At 57.0% G+C, this 8,103-nt stretch overlaps 1 protein-coding gene across 4 annotated transcripts in view; it reads right to left on the reverse strand.

The window, feature by feature from the left end:
- Window positions 1–8,103, reverse strand: part of KCNAB1 (potassium voltage-gated channel subfamily A member regulatory beta subunit 1) — a 60,633-nt gene that overhangs the window by 44,751 nt on the left and 7,779 nt on the right. The window contains exons 1-2 of one of the 4 annotated variants that reach the window (XM_017734377.1): window positions 4,093–4,097; window positions 874–884 (exon numbers count right to left, since the gene is read on the reverse strand). The exons of the other annotated variants lie outside the window; for them this stretch is intronic. The gene's annotated coding sequence lies outside the window, so the exon portion shown is untranslated. Of the gene's footprint in view, window positions 1–873; window positions 885–4,092; window positions 4,098–8,103 lie in introns of those variants that run through there. 4 annotated transcript variants of the gene reach the window in all.

Here is an 8,103-nt window from a genome sequence, read left to right on the forward strand (position 1 = left end):
GGCCCGGCAGCGCTCCCCCCCCCCCAGGGCGCCCCGCCGAGCGCTGGCAGCGGCTCCGCAGCGGCCCCGGGATCCCCCCGCCAGAGCCTGCGGGGAGGATGGGAAGGACGGGAAGGATGCGAACGACGGGCCTCCTTTGTGCTCGGAGGGAAGGCAGGCGATTCAGGCAGATCCGCCCGCAAAAATCGCTGCCGGCATCGCTCAGCAAGGTCTTCTGTAGCGGGCAGCAATTCGGTGTTAAAATGGGTTAATTATGGGGGAAAGGGAAAAAAAAAATAAGGGGGAGGGGGAGGAAAATCGCTGTGCTCCGGTGTGTGAGGGAGTTAACACGTTAATCCCGTGTTTTGGCACCCGGAGCCGCCGCCCGCAGCCCCCGGCTGGCAGCAGGGCCGGGGTTAATCCCGCTCCCCCAGCATCGCCAGCGGAATGAGCCGCAGCGCAAAGGCTTCAGAGCAAAACCAGAGCGTCCCTCAGCAGAGCAAACCATCCCCATCCCCGGCTGCGGCCGAGGCTGCGGTCGGAGCCCGGCACTGCCCGGTGCCACCTCTCCTGTGGCGCTGGCTCTGGGCACCCAGGGGACCCCCAGGCTGCGGAGCTGCTCACGGGAGCGGTGGGAGGGTGACAGGGACAGGGCGGTTTGGAGACCCCCGCCCGTCACTGTCACCAGCAGAGCGGCCCTGGGGAGGGACAGGCAGTGGGTGTCCCTGGGTGCAGCCCCACAGCAGAGGATGCCTGAGTGTGGCAGGGCAGGTGGGTGAGGGCAGGGTCACCCGTGGTCCCTTTTCCACCTTGCACAGGCCCTGAAAAATGGTTCGGGGGGCCGCACTCCTTCATCTGCCCCAGACTGCCCGAGGGGTTGGGACGAGGGGGCACCTCCGGAGCTCCTCCTGCCCACCCCCCACTCACTGCCAAGCCCAGGCCCTGTCCCCTTGGGGTGTGAGCAGCTCCCAGGCTGGACCCTCCTGCAGTGACCTGCCCGACGCACCCCGAAGTGGAGCAGGAGCAGTGGCAGAGGGGGCTGGGAATGCTGGCTGGGGGATCACAACCTGCTTTGAGCTCAGGGTGGCAGAGCTTTGACCCCTGCCCTGCAGCGGGGGCACACCACGGTGCCCCCCCTCCATCCTGCTGAGGAGGGGGCGTGTGGGAGCGCTGGGGGGGCAGCTGGCAGCCAGCCGAGGCCACCCACCACCCCGTGACAGGGGAAGAGCTTCTGCCGATCCCGCTGCAGCTCCTCTCCTGATGGCTCATGAACAGGTACCCAGCACATTCCTCTGAGGATGGAAAGCATTAAATCGAACAAAGACAGTTACTGTAGGATATTTTCCCAAAGAGGATTAAAAGTTAATCACACAGCAGACCCACCAACTCCCAGCTGTCAGGGGTCTCCTTGGGCTCACCCTCAGGCAGGGATTTGGGGGGAGCAGGACCCCTTGGAGAGTTTCCAGACACCTCATCAGTGAGTCAGTATCGCAGACCACCAGCAAACCCAGCAGAGTGAGGCATCGGGGGGCACAAGCCATGGGGGCACTGACACCAAGGTGCTCCTTGCATCCAGGACATCCTCAGGGTCTCCATGGTCCCGGGGGATGCAGCTGGAGCATTGGTGGTAGCACCCACTTGGTTTTGGAGCCCTGTTCTGTGTTTCAGAGCCCAAAGCCGGACTGACAAACCTGGAAATGTTCCCCTCTCTGATGGTTTCACACCCCCTCGCTGGGCACAGGCACTCCAAGGTGCCTTTTACCTCTGTTCTGTACATCTCTGGAGAGTTCCCACTGCAGCCAGATCTGCCAAATGCTGTGCCTTGGTCCTGGGGATGAGCCCAGGCCCTGGTCACCATCCCCACTGCCAGGGCTGCCCGTGCCCTGAGGTACCGGGCTGGGCCAGGGAAGGGGACAGAAAGGGACAGTCCTGTTCTGCACTGGCACATCCCACAGAGCATCTTACCTCAAGCTGCTTAGCTTTGGAGGGGTTACAGTCTCTCCACAGAGTATGTATTTAAATATGGGATTTATTTCATTTCCCTGAGCAAGATAATCACTCCTAGAGTAAAACGTTGGAGTAACATAATTCTGTATGATGAAAACCCTGAGCTTATAGAAGAGGAGCTACGTGACAACCCTGGCAGAGGACTCAGCCACAAGCCTGTGGCCAGGCTCCCTGTGACACCTCAGTGCCACCAAATCACTGTGACAAGATGCCCGCCTGCGCTTCCCCCTGAGCAAGACAATCGCTCATTAAATAACTTGCTCAAAAAGCTTCATCAAGCAAATGTGATTTAACACAGCTGCTTGTGACCACCCTGTGACCCTCCCGGCCCCGGAGCCACTGCAGCCACCCTGGGGGCCAAATCAAAGCCACCAGACCCAGGGCAAGCAGGGGCTGTGGGGCAGGGCGAGCCCAGGAGCTGCCCTGGGGCTCTACACAAACACATCCCTTGCCCGGAGCTGTGTCCCCAGTACCTTGCAGGGGCAGGATGATGCACACCCTGTGGGGAGCAGGATGGAAACCTTCAAAAAGCAAAAAATGCTTTATCCAGCCCCCTCAGGCCCCTGTGGAGGCTGGAAGGGGCAGTGGGGCCAGGCACAGCACGGGGGCGAGGGAGGAGCCCTTCCCAGTGCCCCTGCAGGGCCTCTGCTCCAGGGTCAGTCGGCAGCACGGCTCTGGCTGCAACCAGAGGCGGAAAGATGCTTCTGCAGCCCGAAATGTGAACATGAATCAAGGTCCTGCAGTCTGGGCTGGGTGAAACCTCGTGAGCTGCTGCAGCCCTGGCCCAGCACGGCTGGAGCTGAGCACACTGCTTGCCCCTTCCTTTTTTATTTTATATTTCACCTTACAGTGGAGCTCCTTTGAAATACGATGCCAAGCCCGGCTGGAGATTCTGCTCCTCATGGCTGCAGTCACAGGCTATTTACCCTCCCTGCCATGGCAGGGGGTTGGGACTGGGTGGTCTTTAAGGCCCCCTCCAGCCACACCAGTCTGTGATTCCAGCAATCCAGCTCACAGTAATGATGCCAACCCAGCCTGTCTGAGCTCTTTAACTGAAACTCTTCCATGTCGGGAGAAGACAACAACTGAATTTAGCAGCAAACCTGCAGCAGTGCCTGTGACAGAGGGGTGGCTGCCCCTGGATCCCTGGCAGTGTCCAAGGCCAGGTTGGATGGGACTTGGAGCAGCTTGGGACAGTGGAAGGTATCCCTGCCCATGGCAGGGAGTAGAACAAGGTGGGCATTGATGTCTCTTCCAACCCAAACCGTTCTGGGACTCTGTGATTAATGTTAGAAGTGTTCCCTCTGCTCCCAGTGCTGGAGGGTCCTGCCCTCACCTTGGCCAGAGCAGCCCCAGGGCCGGTGAGAGGCGGCAGGATGGAACAGTCAGTGCTTCCAGGCTGGAGACACATCAAAAATATGGTTTCAGCCTTCATGGAGAGAGCTTTAACCCTGTTGGACACTCAGACAGATGCTCAGTGAGAGTTTGCATGCAATGCCCTTGGATGGGCCAGACCTCAGGAGACTGCATGGAAGCACTGAAAACGCAGCTGGCAGAGCCATGAGGGCAGGATCCTGCTCCAAAACCGGAGCCTTGGAGCTTTTCCACCCAAACAAACGCCCTTCTTTATTTAACCCAACAGCCCAGACCTGGCTACAGCCCCCACATTCTGTCCACAGCCCCAGAGCCACATTCCCAAAATCCAGAGCAGACACTGCCGGCTGCAGCCTCTCTCCAGGACTGGCCTTCCCGAGAATTATCTCGATATGCTGCCACAAATCGCTGATTTCCAGGCTCCCGGCCGCAGCTCTGCCGCAGCGCAGCAGGGCTCGCTCAGGGCGATCCCACCTTCTGTCCCAATAAAAGTTTCCTCGGGCCCCAAGAGCTGTGATGGCAAACACGGCCCGCGCTGCCGCTCAGCCAGCTCCCTCCGTCCGCAGAGCTGCTCGGGAACAGGCTTCCCGCTGGGATAATTACCCGGGATTGCGGCGGTTCCTTACATCTCCCTAAACCGGGCTGATACGGGCACGGGTGAGATAAGGAGCGCTGCCCCGGGAGGGAGCTCCCAGCCGGGGAGGGCTCCTGCCGGCAGCGGCAGCACCGGACCCCGCGGCGATTTGCAGCGCTTTGGGGAGGGTCTGAACCCGCCAGGAATGGCTCTTTTTGATAACACTGCTGGGAGCCGGGCGAGGAAATGAGCTGCAGAACAAAAGCTCGGCGCTTACCGAGCCCACAGCCATCGCATTTCCGCTGGTTTCACATCAAAAACTCCATTTGCATTTGTAATTGTACTTGAGGAAAACTGATCAAAATTCCTATTAAATGGTTTTTAGTTAAAAGGCGTCGTTCTGGCAGGTTTTGAGCCAGGCTGGGGGCGGTGCCCAGCCCGGGGTTACTGTGATGGCACACGAGATCTGTCATCCCCGCCGGAGGGCTGCATCCACCCGGAATGGACCAAACCTGGGAGTGTGACAGCTCCGAGCCACGCTGCTCTGCCAGCACGGGCTTGGGACAAGGCTGGGGTGTGATAAATCCGGCACCAGCACTGCCCCTGGATCCCTGGCAGTGCCCAAGGCCAGGCTGGACATTGGGGCTTGGAGCAGCCTGGGACAGTGGGAGGTGTCCCTGCCCATGGCAGGGGTGGCCCTGGATGGGCTCGAAGGTCCCTCCCGACCCAAACCAGGCTGGGATTCTGTGCTGCTCTAAATTCCTGGACAAACTCCCGTCTAATCCCCACCCCCCCCCGGGTGTCCAAGGCCACGGCACCCACGGGAGCCCCCAGCACCCCGGGTACCCTGGCTCTGGCAGCTCTGCAATATTAAATAACTCATCTTTTGATACAACAGGAAGGAATCAATGCTGGGCCCCAGCCCGGAGCTCTCCGTGTCTGACACGGAGGGTGGAACTCATCGGGCGCCCAATCCCATTAATTGGCCGCTTGTCCCCGTGGAGAGAACACCCCCCCGCAGTGCCTGTTGCCCATTAGCTGCTGGATCCCCCGCTCCAAAGCAGGTAATTTAATTTTTCCATGCTATCTATTCCATTTCTCAGCTGACTGCAAGCCGGTGCCTCACATGAAGGGCTCCAGAAGTCACCATTATATTAATGTATCGTGCTACACTGAGCACTTAATGGTCTTTAAAGTCCCTCCAGCTCAAGCCATTCTGTGATTCTGTGATTAAATATGATTAAAACACTCAGAGCTGCACGAAGCTCCACTGCACAGTACAAGAGGGTTTTCTGTTTTATTCCCCCCGAGAGCCCCTGACATGGTATCCAGTCCCTGAGCATCCGTGCCAGGCCCAGAGCAGAGGAGCATCCCCGGCAGCAGCAGCAGAACCCTCGGGCATTCAGGGCTGTTGTACCAGCTCGTGGCCAAGAAATGATTTTCCCTTTTGCCATCCGTGTGTTCCACACTGTGCACGCACAAAATGCAGATCTGCCCCGTGTGCTTCGCATCACCTGATGGATAAATGTATTCCAAATAAAGCTCAGCCCAAGCTGTGTTCTTGCAGCTTGGCTGTGCTTGTTGAATAGCAGATTTTAGGCAATTATGTACATTGCTCTGTTATCCACACACGACAGATCTCACCCAAGCATTTCTTGTAGCAGTTTAGAGCTCTAAATTAGCTTGTACGGAGGAATGCAGGTGTGGGGTTTGGCTCTGGGTAACAAACACGCAGCTCCGAGCTGCCCTGCTCCGGGACACGCTGGAGCAGATGGGGGAGCAATTACGGAGCAACAACTTCTGATTCTTTGAGATTAACTGGCAGAGGGTCAGAACAAAGATGAGCTACAGCAGACTGTGCTGTTTGGGAAACTTTTCCAATGAACACCCCTTCAAAAAACCTCTCCCCCTCCTGGGAACCCTCAGTTTTCACCTCCTCCTCCAGCTGATGCAGGGACTTGGCCCCTCTGTGAGCAACTCAGTGAAAGCCAAGTGTCTCCATCAGTCATTATCTTACATAAGTCACCGCTGCATAATAAGCACTATTAAAAATATCACCTTCCCAAATAGCATTTTTCAAAGAAGAATTTTAATTCTTCTCCCGAGAGTCTCTCTTTCAGCTGCAACAGCATTTCTCATTATTAAAGTGAGTGGCACAGGGTACGAATCCCATCAGCTGCATCCAGCAGAACTGGCACAAGACCTTGCTCCCTGCTCCCGAGGCAAAACTCTTCACCCTGACCAGCATCCCAAAAGAATGAGGCATCTGCTGGAATTAATCGCTGAGGAGAATTAGCACATCACCCAGGACAAAGCCTTTTGCTGAAATCCAGCAGATTACCAGGGAACGATCTTCAGCCCCATTAATTTTAATGGATCCTTTTCCCACTGCCAGGCTCCTCTTCGGGGAAGGGATTCAGCAAAACCTGCTGTGTCAGCACTTCCTCTGCCACGCGGTTACCAGCCCCCACTGCCGGTTAGAAATCAGCGTTTCAGGACTTCTGGAATCTGCTTTCCACCTGAGCAGGTGCAGGCACAGCACTCTGCTGCCAGGCAGGAGCCAGGGGCTGTGGAGACTCTTTAGCTCCCAAATTTTCCTTTGCTCCTTTCACTTCCAGGACTCTTTGCAAAGGCTTTTTACTTTTTTTTTTTTTTTTAACTTTTTTTGGCCCACAAGGCAAGAGCACGATGTACCTCAGAGCAGCACAATATCATGGAATGGTTTGGGTTGGAAGGGACCTTAAAGCCCATCCCATCCCACCCCTGCCATGGCAGGGACACCTCCCACTGTCCCAGGCTGCTCCAAGCCCCAATGTCCAGCCCGGCCCTGGGCACTGCCAGGGATCCAGGGGCACTGTCATTTCAGTAAATCAAGTGCAAGGCACTGTCAAGCCTTCAGGCGACCTCCAGCGACTGCCAAGCACTTCCAAGCCGAGGATTTCTGCATTCTCCAGGCCAGTGCTGGCCGGGCAAGCAGTCCCTGATCTCTGGGCACATCCCAAACATTCAACAACCACTTTCACCCTGGAATGGCGCCCATTTAATTAACAAAAAGATTTGTGAGAGGATCATTACTTACTGCCAAATGCATAACCGCTCATTAGGCCCTCAGGGGAAATGAATAATTACTCCTGCAATCTACAGATTGTGTCTTTTTCTGCAGTGAAAAACGGTTTCATCTCCCCAGCTGGGGTGGGAAACCGAGGGCTGGGGGGAACCCTCAGCCCAGCAGCGGCTGGACCGTGGGGAGCAGCTCCCCCGACAGCCTCAGCCTGCCCGTGTGGACTCTCCAAGGATCCCCGTGTACTCCACAAACACCTCTGGAAAAAGCAGCAACCGTGCCACCGGAACGAGGGAAACGCTGTGCTGGCTTCTGGAGCCCTTCTGGCGCAGGGATGAAGCCAGCAACTATGAAAATACACTGAAAACAAGGAAGAAAAGGCTTATCAGGCAGTCACGGGTCTGCACAGGAGGTTTATCCATGGAAAAGCTGCCTTTCATCCAGCCTGCCCCCTCCCCAGCTGCCCACAGCCCTCCCCACACCACGGGGAGAGGCAGAAACAGAGGGGTGCTCAACCCAGCGTGGGGAAAAACACAGAGCCATACAAACACATCTCAGCTGAGTGTTTTGACTGGCTTAGAGTGTGAAAAAGCAAGTACTGGTTCAAGGATGGGTGCGAGGAACAGCCCCACTGTGCTCCATGCCCACCCGCCATGCCAGGCACGGTCGGCATCGCCGGAGCACCAAGGCTGGTGACACAGGGACCTGCTCTCCCCCGGCACTGAGGCTGACCAGAGCCTTGCCAGAGCCCGGATTTATCATTGTTTCCTACTTGAAATAAACCTGCAAGCCACGAGAGGACGTTTTGCTCCCAAACTCGCCCTCTGCTCAGCAGTTTGTGTCGGTGCAGCATCCGGCAGCGTCCCTTTCTCAGCAGAACCCAAAGTCAGCCCAAAGACTCCCGGATAAAACCTCTTTTAACCAGGACCACGTGGGCTGAGTTTCATCCCAGACTGCAGCCTTCAGGCCTGTCTATAAATACATCCAGAAATATCCCAAACTTTGGAGTCAGCCCCCGGAGAGGCGCCGGATGCGCTGTGCACTGGGGCAGCGGCTGCAGGAGCAGGAGCAGGCTCAGCAGCAGCACCTGCCCTGGATCGGGGCCGGA

This window comes from Corvus brachyrhynchos, unplaced genomic scaffold (assembly GCF_000691975.1).
Source record: "Corvus brachyrhynchos isolate BGI_N302 unplaced genomic scaffold, ASM69197v1 scaffold544, whole genome shotgun sequence".
In the NCBI taxonomy this organism is placed as follows: Eukaryota; Metazoa; Chordata; class Aves; order Passeriformes; family Corvidae; genus Corvus; species Corvus brachyrhynchos.